The following is a 15,210-nucleotide window of genomic DNA, read 5'->3' on the forward strand; positions in this document are numbered from 1 at the left end:
AGGGCTGATCCTGATAACTGTTAGGAAATCAATGGGGAAGACAACTGAACTATAAGATGCTTAGCAATTTTTACTTTTTCCCTAATGATTATAGAATTTGACAATTGTGTAGTTTATGTATTGTAAAATACTCTAACTACATATTCATGCTGAGACTTTGATCCAATTCTCAGATGCCTCTGAGCTTCTGATCTAAAATGCTAACCTATGATAAAAGCTTTACATTTGAAGGAAAGGATCTAATTTGAGCACTGGTGGTCATGATTCAGGCTAAAATAATTATTTTTATGTTAAAAGAAAACTCAACTTCCTTTTTTTGAAGGTTAAACTTTCAGTGAACTACTGCCTTCCCAGGTTTACTGAAAAGCTGATTCTGAATTGTCCTCTCTACCTAATAACATATTCCCACTAATACTTCATTTTCCTGGGTTCAGCAGTAGCAGTCATTTTTCTCCTTCTTGGTAGCTGCTGCAGTGCTGTGTTTTGACTTTTGGCCTGAGAACAGAGCTGATAACACTGATGTTTTGGTTTGGCCAAGGACTTTGTGAGCCTCATGCTCTGCCAGGGAGGAGGGGAAGCCGGGAGGAAGCAGAGACAGGACACCTGACCTAAACTGACCAAAGAGGTATTCCATACCACAGCACGTCATGCCCAGGATGTAACGGAGAGTTACCCGGGAAGGGCTAGGACTGCGGGGTTGGAGGAGGTATTGGTGGGTGCTTGGGCTGGTGGGGTGGGGGCGAGCTATCAGTTGGCAGATGGTGAGGTGTCGTATTCTCTTCCCTTGTTATTTCCTTTATCATTGTTATTATTGGTGGTAGCAGTAGTGATCTGTGTTATACCTTAGTTACTAAACTGTTCTTATCTCAACACCTGGGAGTTGCATTCTTTTCGATTCTCCTCTCTGTCCCTCCGGGAGTAGGGGGAGGGAAAGAAGGGGGGGGAGTGAGTGAACGAGTTGCCTGACTGGGTTTAAACCATGACATTCATTCTTTAGATTCAGGCTTCGATAGGGAAATACCAGACACAGATTCACTTTCATCTTCCAAAAGCTTTCATCTTTTCTCCTATTCTAATTGTTCCTGGCTAGGGTGGAATTCATTCGTGTTATAAGTAATGCATTTGCAGTCATAAGGTTAAACACTCTTCACATTTGGATGCATGTTGCACCCCATTTGAAAATAACTGTTCTCAACCACCATACACTGAGGAGAAGGAAAGCTTGGTAAAATGTGGTTTTTTTCCTCTTACTCTCCTCATTCATGTATGACATTTTTAGTGCTATGCTAGTAGAAACTACTTTAAGCCTCCATCATCTCCTGACACTTACCGTGACAGATAACAAGGTTCTGAATTCATTTAGGCACCAGTTGGATTAAGCGGCCGTTAACTGGCTAGTTATAATTGAAAGTTATAATTGAATTTTTCACACAAATGTGCAGCATATATTATCTAAATGAACTGACAAACAGCAGAAAGAAAACTGGAGACAAGAAGCTTAGGGGTTGTTTCCAGTGCTGTGAACAAAGCCATAGGCATGAGATGATATACAGCCCAGTAGCTTGAGAGGATGCATGGGATATTCTTTCTGTAACTGCCAAAAGAAGGGCATTTATTGTCATAAATGTCTCTGAACTAGATCATAACTTCACAGTACTGAGGGCAGGCATTTTCAGCGTGCCTAGAACTAAAATTGCCATGGACTTCAGCTTCCATTAATAAACTAGGGCAAGATATCTCGCATATTCTCAGAACCAAATAATACTTTTTATTCTTAGGTTCGCAGACTCAAAGGTCTTCCACTGAAAGGTCTAGCAACTGTTTCCTATTCTGGCTTCAGAAAGAAAGAGCAAGTCACACCCTTGACCAGTGTAAATTCCATTTCTTGTCAAAGTTGATTTTCTACCATTTTAAGATTAATTGGTGGCATGAAGAAATGACAAGGAGAAATCTGAAGAAATTTCCTGAACAGAAAAACTGTGCTAAAGAATGTAAGAAATAGCAGAAAATACTGTTTTGCTCATTCTCATGTCTCCCACCAATATTTGTTTGTTTTTTAGTCTATCTCCTCGAAAAATACTGTAACACAAAGCCCACAGTCTTTGTCCTTAACTGAATAAATGTAGTTTCTGATTTCATAGGACTTACTAGTTGAAGCTCATTCAGTGCGTCTTGAAGTCAAATGAAGATTTCCATCGACAGCAAGGGTATTAGATTTGCATAATCATAGAGAAGAGAGAAGATATGTTTCATAGTAATTAATGTAATGCCTGAAAATTAAGGTAACCAGAACTTGGGTTTTTTGAAAGTCCTGTGCAATGTTCTTCAACTGGAAGGATTGGCTGTGGCTAAACTAGAGGAAGAAGTGGCCTTCAGAGTTGAAGACAGAGAGCTAAGATAAGAAAAAATTGTCCTGACTGACAACAATATACAGGATAAAAATAGACAGCTAGTGAAGAGAGGAATGTTCATGCTTCTCCGTGGATTTTAAAACCTCAAAAAATGACACACTTGGTCACTGCTGCAGAAATTGCGTGCATGCTCACCTACAAAAGTAATGATAGGCCTTGTATTTGAAATATTAGATTTTTCCAATTAAAGCTACTTTTTATATGTAACCTTTACAGTACAAAAAAAAAAAGTCTTCTATTATAAACTATTACAAGTTATGAGAGCACACTTTACAGTACCATATACCTTTTTTTTCTGCTGAAGTGCCTGGGGTGTTTTTTTCCCCAAGAAAATAGTGTTAGTCAACCACTGGGCCTCTTTAGGCTAATCAATGAAAGTAATTGAAGTAGAAGTAACCATGTTGCTCAACCTAGGCCATTCATACATATTCTCTGATACTTGATCCTCAAAAAGTAATGTTTTTAATAAAGGAAAACATAAAACAACCAAACTTATTTTTCTAAGTTATTTCTTTCATACAGTATTCTCTATGCAAAACAAGAAATTACCCAGTACTAGCAAGTAAAAGATGCGATAGTCTATGAAAGGACTGCTCCACTGCCAATTAAACAGGGGAAATTACTTTAAACAATTAAATATTTTAAAATATACCTGTTTGTATTAAATACCTAATTTCAAGGGGCTGAAAGGAAGGAAAGAACTGAAAACATCTTAGGCAATGTCCTGTTCCTTAGCTTTCAATGCAACACAAGTTTCTTTCTATAAAATGGCAACTGCCCAGGGCTATAGTATAGACGCCATGTGCACCAACTGTAAGGGGGCCTTTGACATGGTTTTGCATGAAATAATGCAGTAGGATATACACACTGTTACTAGGAGACACGTGCAAAACAACAGTTCTCAACAGAGTACTCTCAAACTGGAAAGACTCAAGGACAGGTCTTCCATGGCTTTGGAAAAAGTCGAGCATTTTGTTATTAACCAGTTGGATGAAAAAATATGTTTAGAAGACAATGTTTATATGTTTATATATGTTTGTATGTTATATATATGGTGTTTATATGTTTAGAAGATGAAAAAGTATATGTTTAGAAGATGGCATCAGAAGAGTCTGTGCACACATAAAAGTCTAGGGCTGCATTTAAGAACAATTGTGAAAAACTGAAGAAAGCTGGGGAAAAGCAACATACAATTCAGTAAAGACAAGTCAAAGATGAACAATTCTGTAGAACAAGATCTGGGTTATGGCTTCATCTTTGGATGCATAAACAAGTATTCTGCCAGTATGTTACAAAAAATAATAGCTCCAGGCTTCAGGCTCTGGCAACAGAATTCTGTTTAAGTTTTACCACTGTCCCCAAGAAAGATAAAAACAACTAGATAGAGCCTAGAAGAGTTCAAGGAGACCATGATCAGAAGACAGATAGGAAACTTAAAGTGATAGGAAAGAAATTACGGGAAAAGTTTTCTAATTTAGAAAAAAAATTTAAAAAGGCAATGCAATATGTACAGGTATGTAAAACATGTATGCAGAGAACTTCCCAAGTTAAGAGAGTGAAACCTTCCTCTTTATCTGCTCTACATTAGCAATAAATTTTCAACAAATCTAATTATTATGCTAGTGGTGAGGATAGTGAAACACTAAAATAGATTGCTTAAGGGAAACTGTGCCATCTCTATAGTGAAAGCCTTTTTAAAGAACAAAAACGTATTCCTGTCCTATGCAGTGTCTGAGCATCTTTAGTTACATGTTTGTACAGAGTCTAATGAAACAAAGCCTCATTTGCAGACAAAATCACAGCTGCTCCTTCAATGCATATTACACTGATGCAGGACCAGGATAAAATAAAGCACATGACTAGGAAGGGGGTATGAGCTGAACAGCAGACATCTCTTGACAGTTTAATTTAAATGGTGATTTCACATCACTTGGAGATATGAAATCGCCTCTACATCTCCAGTAGCTCACGGGTTAAACGGATTGTGCGCCCCTCCAACTGTTTACGGATTATAACTAGAAAAGGCCATTTTGAGGAATTCAGCAACATACACCAGTGAGAGAAAGCAAGTTTTCTGTCCTTTTCCTGGGGTAACACAAACCCAGAAGTCCATGTCTTCCTTTCTTCAGATAGATTTAGGATCTATTCCATCAACAAGCATTCACTTTCAACATTCTAACTTGAATCAACCTATCTTGTTCTTTGAACATCTTTTCAGGTAATAAATAACTCTGTTATGACCAAAGCTGAACAATTTGTTTCAAGGGTCATCTTGTAAAAGAGAGGCATTTTACTGCCTTTTCCTTGAACTTCTGTTCTCCAGCTGATGTGATTAGTACTTAAGCATAACAGGTTTCAAATCACTGGTTTTTTTTAATAAAGAGATACATTTAGGGAAGCAAGGTTTTTTGAAAGTCCATCCAATATAATCTTTTCTTTAAGCCAAAAGTAAAATGGTAGGCAAATGCAGTGTCTGCTAATCTGCTAGATGGATCTCAAAATTTTGAACTGGTCTATGTCCAACCATTTCTTCCTTTCTCCTCAAAAATAGTCACAAGTTTGGGATTTTTCCCACTTACTCCCTTCTCCATTTCCTCATCTGATCTTAACTGTACAATGCATTGAGTCACCTGAATTATGAGAGCCTAATTGCACAATGAGACATTCAGGTTGTGATTTGATACATTGAACTCAGTCAGACAAACCAAGGCAAGCAGTTCTTCCAGTAGATATGCTGCTGTTGAATGAGAAGACACTGGGTTGAATGCCAGAATTATTAGAAGAAATATTAAGATCTGCTTCACAGAAATGGATCAATTAATTATAAAGATCCCTCCTAGTCTCTCCCTGACAATTTTTTTTTGAGCAACTGTTACACTCACAACCCCAGCTCTTTTATCCCAGAAGCAAAGTCAGAACCAGTTTTTTTATCTTTCTTTGTACAGCAGACTTGGTTTTTCTACCATTGGCTGTTTTATGGAATATGCTACATGATTTTCTGGGCTATTGACTTACCACTGCATAGGTCAGAGTGACATGCTGGAATGCTAATACCATAAGCAATTCTCCTGTTCCATTTTTAGTTAGACTAACCATCATACTACCCTGTTGTGAAACATCAGAATGGGCCTCTAGTTTGGAAAGCAGCATGGCAGAAGGCAGTGAAAAATGTAAGGTACAAAACAAAATGTAAGAGAGCTCCACCTCTCTATGCATACAATAAGTAACTTTGCAGTTTGCAAAATCAGTCAATTTGTAGCTGCTAGAAATACACCTTGGTCTTCCTCTTTTTATTATGCCATTTACTAAGTAATGCTAATAGACTTACCATTTCCTGAAAACGTTTTCTACATTATGAACATCTGTCCTTCCTCACTAATGGACAGAAAATCCTTCTTTCAAGACCCTTATAGCTGAAACTTGGCTTTGCAGGACTAATTCACAGACAGCAAAAGCTATAGGAAGACTACAGCTTGCATGTAGATTGTTTTTCACAACTACCTCCACTCCCCAAAATACCACCTATGTGCAGGAATTTTAAAATCCTAAAAGAAATCATATAAACCCATTCTGAAGACTGACACTTTTGCTATCTTCTAAAAGTGAAAGCATATGGAAATGCAAGAAATTCTGAGAGAAAAAAAATTAAGTGTGAAAAAAAAGAGACTGTAAGCTCCCAGTACAGTACACAAAGTACTAGTTCAGAAGCCAAGAACAAGAGTGGCTCCATCACAGACTAAGATATATTAACAGAAAAGAAGGAGTCTATAAATGAAATAAAGGAGGAATTTAGAGATAGTCAAAGATTTAGTCAGGATTACAAACCTTTGACCTAGATTTCCAAGCATACTTAAAAGTCAGAAGTTTTCTATCAAAAGCAATAGCAGTAAAAGGCCCTTTGAGAGTACCTTTCTTCAAGAAAATTTCAGATATGCTTCTCTGAGATAGGGGTGATAAATTTAAAAAAAACTTGTGGTTTTAACAATTGTTTGAAAAAATAATGTGATTATTATCTCTCTTGGACTGTATCAGGAAAGGAAAAATAAACAGAAAATCTGTGACTCATTGCTAGGAACTGGATTACTTTTTTTTAAGGTGACAACTTGCAGGAACACACATGAATAACTCTTAGAATGGTTGAGGCCAAGGTAGCAGTATGCATAACTCATTACAAACACAGTAAATGTGAATAGACAATACAAACAGTTTTAAAAGCTTAAATAAAAACTCAAGTTTAAAAGACTAGACACCATTCACCTTTAGGAATATTTCCAGAGGGAATAACCTGAGCTCAAATCTCAAAGTCAAACTGTTCCCATCCTTGAAGGTACAGTTGGCTGGAGCAGACATTTTAAAACCTGAGCTTTAGTAGGAAGAGCAGCTAGCTGTATGGGTTTTCTCGAGCTTGCTTTTCAGCTACTAAATAGAAATCAGCCGTTGAATGAGTGTGTCATAGCAGCCAATTCTGCATTTGTTAATTGCTAAAGACACAACACACCTGGCCTCTTTCATCCTCTGCCCTCTTCTATGGGAGATTTGCCTACCTAAAGGCTACGGGCTTGGTGTACCAGAAGTTATTATTTGAAAACACCAAAGTTCAAAGTCCAATTACAAAAAAGGGAAACACAGACCTCCACAAAGTCAATAATCTTCCCAAAAAACACTTCAGCAAGGCAGGAAAAGAACATTTAAATTAAATAAATTATATTTTAATGTATGAGCCAAGTCAATACTATTGCTTGTTTTCGTTACCTTAAACCAAAATATAACTATGGATGAATGAAAGTATTTGTATTGTACATGTGAGTTCAACAGGAATTTTATGCTGATTAAAATACTTTAATTCCCTTTTTTGTATCAATTGTACTTGGACCAAGAACTGAGAAAGGCAATGATAAAACGAGTATAGTCTAGCACTGTATAGAACAATTTTCATTAGATTATATTATGTTGTTGAAAAACAGTAAAATTAAAATAAATGGATTCTGGTTCACATGATTTTGATGACATTTACAATATATTTTTTGGTTCTGGAAGACAAGTATAACATGCATGTTTCTCACTTACCTGGTTGGCATGAGTTATTTTGGTTTCAGGGCTGTTTAGTAGAGACACTTTTTGCTAATGATGGAAATATAACAATCAGTGGTATTGATCCAGTAGTTCAAGGAGTTCCTGTTTCCACCTACTTGAAAGAATAATAAAAAGCTATATAAGCTCAGACAAGCTGTTATTCTCATGACTGCTCTGTCAAAGTGCATATATCAGAGAGGTTTGTAGATGTTCCTACATATGTAAATTTTAATGAAACCTCTTATACATACAGATGCCTGTTTGGTAATATAAAGTCATATAGAGCAGGGACTGTGTTCACAAGGGGAAAGTGAGGTTAAAGGAAGGCGTTAGACACCCTTTGTTAACCCTGGACAGGCAAATCAACTTTTAGGAGAAAGCTGTAAGAAAAAAGGAGGTTTTACATACTTTTTCTTAGAGGCCAGACATCAGCCTGGTTCAAGGCAGATGTAACAAGCTTCTCTTTTAGGCTCAGGAAACAAAAGCATATTAGTAAAGATGATCTCCTAGGGTAGCCTTGGTGGTGGCCCTATTCTAGGGTAAATCACCGTAGGGAGCATATTAATTTTGCTTTAAATGGTTAGAGAAGTTTTATTGTCTCTCAGAGGGTAGGAAAGAAAACCTTTCCTCTTAGAAATTTCAAGTATTTGCTTAGAAACATTTCAGAGCAGTTATCTAGAAAAAAATAAAACAACTAAAAAATTTAACTTTCTTTTTGTGCTGAGAGACATCTTGTTTGTAACAACTGAAATAAACCTCTTCTGTTTAATTCATGAAACAGCTTAAACAGCATTTGCCATCTGGACTGAAATTAGATCCCTATGGAAATGGCACATTATAGCTTGAAATCATCATTTCTGTGCTATTTAGAGAGAATGTTGCCATACTTTTTGCCTGTAGTAACATCACTAGGATCATTAGAGTAGGTACAAAGACAACTTACAAGTTTCAAAATCACTATATGAACAATGCATAAGGCAAAATATGAGCAGAACAGTGTCATCTTACATGCCAGGAAAGTTTTAATGGATGGAATTTAACTGATGGTCAAAGAAATCAAATTGCATTTTCAACAAGTTTAGTTACAAGAGTTTCCACTGACATTTTAAATCAGCAACCCCAACTAGACTGTATTTAAGATGAGTGCACATCTTTAGGGTGTGGTTTTCTCTTTTTACTCCAAATTTGACCTTGTAGTAGAGCTGTTCTTCAAACTTGTAAGCTAATGCCAGACACCAGCCTCATTGTCTCACCAAGCTCTAACTTATTTCACTAAGTTCTCCACTCAGCACACAGTAAAATAACTCAGTCAAAGCCAGAATTTCACACTAGAGTCCATGATCTGCCCTTGCTCAGATCGATATCACAGTTTAAAGGAGAAAAGCCTTACTAATTTTTGTTTATATGAAAGGACCTCATGTCTGTATTGTCAGTGACAAATACTATGGCTGTATGTAACACGTGTAAACAAAGCACAAAAATAATCCAGCTTTTGCTTCTAAATTCAAATGGATTATACCATACACACACTGTATTTACAGATGGATTAGTGTAAATATCCTCATTACATGCCTCTAGCTATTGTTTCCTTTGTTAAAAGATAGAAATACTAAACAATTCAATGAGTTCAAAAATTAAAAATTCAGAGAAAGGGAAAAATATCCTTTACAAATGTTTGTTCATTCCAAAAGCCATGATGGGAGCAGCTTCTCCCCCTTCCAGGACACCAGTTTTACCAAGTTGTCCTGGGTTCAGCAGTGGCAGTCATTTTTCTCATTCTTAGTAGCTGGTGCAGTGCTGTGGTTTTGACTTTCAGACTGGGAGCAGTACTGATAACACCAATGTTTTTGTTGCTTCTCAGTAATGTTTACTCTGACCAAGGATTTTTTGAGTCTCATGCTCTGCCAGGGAGGAGGGGAAGCCGGGAGGAAGCAGAGACAGGACACCTGACCCAAACTAGTCAAAGAGGTATTCCATACCACAACATGTCATGCCCAGTATATAAACTGGGGGCAGTTACCCGGAAGGGCTAGGGCACTGCTCGGGTCAGGCTGGGTGTTGGCTGGTGAGTGGTGAGCAGCTGTATTCTCTTCCCTTGTTATTTCCCTTATCATTATTATTATTGGTGGTAGCAGCAGTGATTTGTGTTATACCTTAGTTACTGGACTGCTCTTATCTCAACCCGTGGGAGTTACATTCTTTTGATTCTTCTCCCCATCCCTCCGAGAGCAGGGGGAGGAAGGGGGGGAGTGAGCAAACGGCTGGAGAATCTCCCATTTCACCTCAGTGACATCCTTTATATAGTATATATATTTATGTCTCATTCTTTGATACTACACCAAGTGAATAAAAGTTTAAATCCGTTCAGGGAAACTCCAGGTATCAAGTCTGACTGAAGCAGCTCCCTGGGGTCATATATTATATGTGTAACTGTTATTTTGACAGAATCAGAAGGCAAAGCAATTTCCAGTTGTATTAAAAATGCAAATCAGTCTTTTAGTTGTATTTCAATGTACTTGGAACCACTTGGACTTTGAGTTTATCTCATAGCACAGATTTGGATTAAGCCAATTCATGTGATTTAACAAGCTGAAGGTAACTACAGAGAAAAAATTCTTCGTCTATAACTAGAAACCATAGAGCTTATGTTTTAATTGTATTTTTTATAAAGTATCTAAAGGCTACAGTGGCAAAAATAATTTATTCAAAGGCAGACTGAGTCTGAAAAAGCATGGTTCATCAATCAGAAACCTTTAAACTGTCAGTTGCCTCAGCTCTGTTCAGTCTAAGTGATGACAGCTATAATACCAGCATGTTAATGCTACCAGTGATAGCATTCACACAAAAAACACAAGCAAACAAACAAAAAAAAAAAAAACCAAAAAAAAAACCACAAGGGAGAGACTGGAATGATTTAAATTTTTTTAGAAGCAGTATCTCACTTGGTCATTTTGAAGGGCTTAGTTAAAGAAAACTACTGGCACGCTATATACACTCTGATCTCTGTGAGAATAGACCTGAATTTATATTCACTGTCATTTTCCGGATTTAGTAATGCTGGTGTAATATTTTACACCTAATATCTCTGTAACAAGGCAACTTCATTTGTTCATATACTCTTTCTAATAGAATCAGTTAATCTCCTTTTAGAAAATATTTGGTACATTCTGAGCTCACAGGGTGAAGTTAGGTAAGGTTAGGTAAAGATAGGATTTTCTGTTATTTCTGTTTTGTTTGATTATTTCTTATAATCAACACCACAAGGAGGGGGGAAGTCACTGATTGGCCATGAAATAATGCCAAAAAGCCAACATGGTAGAACAGAAATCATCAGCATTCACAATTATAATCCTTAAACATTTGGCGTTAAGAAAAATTTGGACAGTCATATGTTTCATAAGGAATGCCATAAACCTCCCTGAAACCTCAGGAGACAGAACTAACCTAATACTCACCTTCTGCAGAGAGAGTCTGGAAGTGACAGCCCTATTAACAAACTAATTAACAATCCATTATAAATGGCTAAAATTAATTTTCATGGCTTAATTATAAACCCTTTATTAACCTAAAACTTTCAGATGTTCCATTGTTAATAAGCCACATTACCCTAAAACTCATCACAATCAACTACTAATTTCAATTATTATGGTGAGTAATGCAGAAAAATATATCAGTGTTCATATCAACAGTCCTATTAAATATTTCCTTCCAGAAAATAACAACTAAACACACTCTCTCTGATTTTATGTTGCAGTAAAAATACAACTATATTTTGACATAGGTATACAGTTGGATTTTTGCAGGTGCACATTGATCTGGAATCTGCTTGTAATAAAATATGACTGGATTGTCAGGCTATTGTTTACAATGATGCAAGCATTGATCATTCAGCACAGTCTCATGAGGGCTGTGTCTAGCTAGAAGATAATGCAGACAAGTCACAGTGGACCTATAAAGACAAATCATTGGTGATAAGGATTTAAAGTCCACAGTATGTTCATTCCAGTGGTGGTTGGGTTTGCTTTTTAAACTTTAAGCTAACTCTAGCCTGACCCCTTGGACTGAATGATAGTTTATATCTGAAAGCCACTCCTGAAATACATCTCAACTCAGTTTCATCAAAAACAAAGCCAGAAAGGATACTGAAAGGATTGATACCGCTTCAAAGTCTGGACAAAGCATCAATGGGGAATGAGCAGATTTGCGTCAGACCAAGCTTGTGTTGCAAACTTCAATTGTACATACCCCAGAGATCAGCAACTTGACATGATGCCCGAACAGGTTTTGTTGAAATGTGACAATAAAGTAGGAAATCAAAAAACAAAAATCTGTGAAAACTTTGAGGACACCAACTGCTTTTTTAGGGTCAAAAGATCAAACCATTCTGATCAATAAAACAAAAACAAAATCAGACAAACCAAGCAAAACCAAAAAAGCTAGACAGACCCCTCAGCTCCTGAGAGGTTCTTACAAATCAATGAATAGTAACAGACTCCCTCCCAAGACAGAAATTCCAGTAGTACAGGAGCACAAAATATCCACTGAAATTTCCTCCAAGCACATTTTGGCCATCTTCTGAAGAAAAGTTCTTTCTGTGATAGCCTTCCCTATCCCACTTTAAGAGAACAGTTACGTTCATGACTGGCAGTGGAGAATTTAGCTGATAAAGCCCAGGTCATACTGCTGTGGAACTGTCAAGTCAACTATCCCAGTGGGTCAGAGACAGATTTGGCTTTGGTTCTGATCCAGTCCGTCTCTCAGTACTCCAGATCAAACCAATAACAAGAGTCCTTAGGCTTTCCATTTGTGTCACTACCACCTTGCAACCAGACCTTCTTCCTTTGACCACCCCTCCCAATCAAAACAGAGGGCTTTGTCTACAGTATCTTCTCAGCTTCCATCTCCTTCCCTGTGGGAGTCCACTAGGCTCTTCCAAGAGGACTCTCTTGGAAAGCGAAGGGAAAGCAGCGAAGCTGAGGGACAATTTAATTCTTACAGACAGTATGATTAGAACCATGACAACTGTATGTGTCTTCATTGTTAAGCCAAGCAGCCACTTCCCAGCTTAGGAAAATACCTGCAGTACACAGACAAAAACTTTCTTATAAATTTCAGTTGATGATTCCGTGAAATAAGCAAAAGGTTTCAAAGATATCAAAATCTGCTGCCTGTGAACTACATACAAGAAAAATCTGATTTTGTAGCTTTATTCCTCAAGAGCTGTGTGGGAAAATGAGCAATAACATACAAATCTTCCTTCTCGCTGGGAAAAATCTATTTCTTCTTCTCTCAGCCAATTTCTTCAATTAGAAATCTGCTAAACATGAAATTGCATATGTGCATGTTTCAAGTTTAACTTTTCTCTTGTGGGTTTCCACCTCTTCATTTATAACTTAGAAGAAGTTAGAACTTTGTATAACATTTTGTAGTTCCATCTTAATTACTTGCCAGTTCAATTGTTTCATTTAACAGTTTTGCATTATTTAGCAGTCAATGAAAATAAAAGGTTTTTTAGTATGCCTGAAAGAAGCCCTCATATTTTAGGCTGTTAAATCTACATTTTAGTAAACCATAATTCCTCACACAGCCTTGAAGATCTTGGCCTTTGCAAATGGAACTAGGTTATCTGATTGGGTGTCCTCTAGATTTCTCTCTTACTGGGCTAAGAGAGCTGAGGGAGGTTATTGACGTGTTGATGAGCCTGAAATGCAAAATAGAGAGTTTTAAATTCTGTCCTAACCAAGCTTTCCCATGTTGTTGTGTAGAACATGAAAACAGTTTTAATAGAGACCAGTAAAAAAGCAGAAATGTCAACAGTAAAGTTAACTTTGGTGTCATTTTATAGCCCTGTTATTTTCCATCACATTCTAAATACATGAAAACTGAAAACTTTCTGAACACAACCTGAAAACTTAATCCGAGAGTACTGGCAGCACCTTCAAGTTTCTATGAATACAAGGCTGTGGCAATGATGTGTTACTTTCCTGATCGGCAAGCAATATAAATATATCTGTTATTTACAAGTATGTTGCTTCATCCATCAAGGCTGCACTGAACAGACTGCACTTAGTAGGTAAGTGAGGCATGGCAGAGAGTGATAAAAATGAAAAATTACTCCCACTCCAGCTATGCTAATACTGAGCTATATGCTGTAAATGTTTACAACCCCTTTTAAGGTAACGTCTTTAAGAATACAGCTTTAATAAAATTGCACAAAAATTTTCTAATTAAGGTATTCCTTTTCATCTAATTTGAATCAAATAAAAGGAATTCAAAACCCCAACTGAAAAAAAAAATTAAGTTAAAAGCTCAAAGGATTTCAAAAGCCCGCCTCTATAATATAAAGTACGATTTACCTGGGAGAAAAAAGTTTGCATTATAACGAAGTTCCATTTGTGACACTGGCTATATAATGAGAACAGCTCTTTGAAGTCAGCACTACAAGTGAAAATCATTTGATAATTTGCACCAACAATGGGGTGCAGCAAGTTATAAAATTTCCTTGCATTTAACTCCTTCAGCTCCCTGTATGCAAGAGGTGGATTCCCCTGAAAGGCAATTTAAAACAGGAGGCTGATTTAGATGCTATGAAAAGCTCCTTGGAGAAGCTTAGATATCTCCTTTTGCAGTAAGAACAATAGTCCGCTATCTTTCATGCCAAGGTTTCACAGTGCGAACCTAGGTATACTTACGTGTTAATTGTGGATAAGTGGAAGCAGCTGACAACATAGACATCCTTGATTTGAATAAGGAAGTAGAGTCCAAGATTTGTGCCAAAAACAAACCTTAAGAGGCAGTACAATATTATTGTCTGTCCTGACATTTTATAACGCTATAAGGGGTTATTAAGAGGTATTAAAAACTAAGCATGACAACAAGGTTTCATTGCAAGCATTGCTCCTGTGGTTGCAATAGACTGGGTGATTACTGAAACAGATTACCGCTTGGTCTTTGGTGGATTTTCAGTTCATCAAGAAGGCTCGTGTTTCCCCTTACCCCTATCCTGGGGTTATTGAATGCTGCAGCTTCAGACAGGGAACAAGAACAGATCTAAAAAGCCCAGTGTGGTCCCATTCTGCCAAAGACTAGAGAAAATTGAGAGCTAAGGGGCCTCTGCATAAGCAGCCCACTTCTGCAACCATGTTACACTCAGAAATGTGCTGATATCATTGTGGAATGCTATCATTACATGGAAATTCAGTATCAACCCTATTTTACCATGGCTGTAAAGACAAATATTAGCCCCTTCTGCTTTCATGAGAGGGACTGAGAAAAACTTCCTTCAGACCTGGGGATGGGAGGACAGTGAGGGACCTGGTCTACTACCCATTGGCCCAAGAGAGAGGTTTGCTCTGCATAGAAGGATGTGAAGCTGAGGGAGTGCTTCCCATGGGGTAGCCCTGCTGTGTGAAGAGAAGGGAGTGGGTGAATTTCTGACAAAGTTATTGAAAGAAGAGCTGTTATATTTGTTATCTACATGTACATACTCCACTGCTGCAATTTTCTATAACTTTATGATTCTGTCCCATTCATGTTAGCAAAATATTTTATGGTTCTTATATAGTAGGGATTTTCTGACACACAAGGAAGTTCAGGCAGGCTACACCAACTTTCACATAGTTATCAGAAGGGGCTCAAATTTATTTAATTATTTTCTTATGCAGTCTAGAAATACTGAATTCAGGCAGAATTGCCAAGCCCAGCAGATGGGTGACATTTTGGGAAA

Source organism: Pezoporus flaviventris, unplaced genomic scaffold (genome assembly GCF_033815535.1).
Source record: "Pezoporus flaviventris isolate CSIRO_AGI_PZ_B2104156 unplaced genomic scaffold, CSIRO_AGI_Pfla_v1 ptg000036l, whole genome shotgun sequence".
Lineage (NCBI taxonomy): Eukaryota > Metazoa > Chordata > Aves > Psittaciformes > Psittacidae > Pezoporus > Pezoporus flaviventris.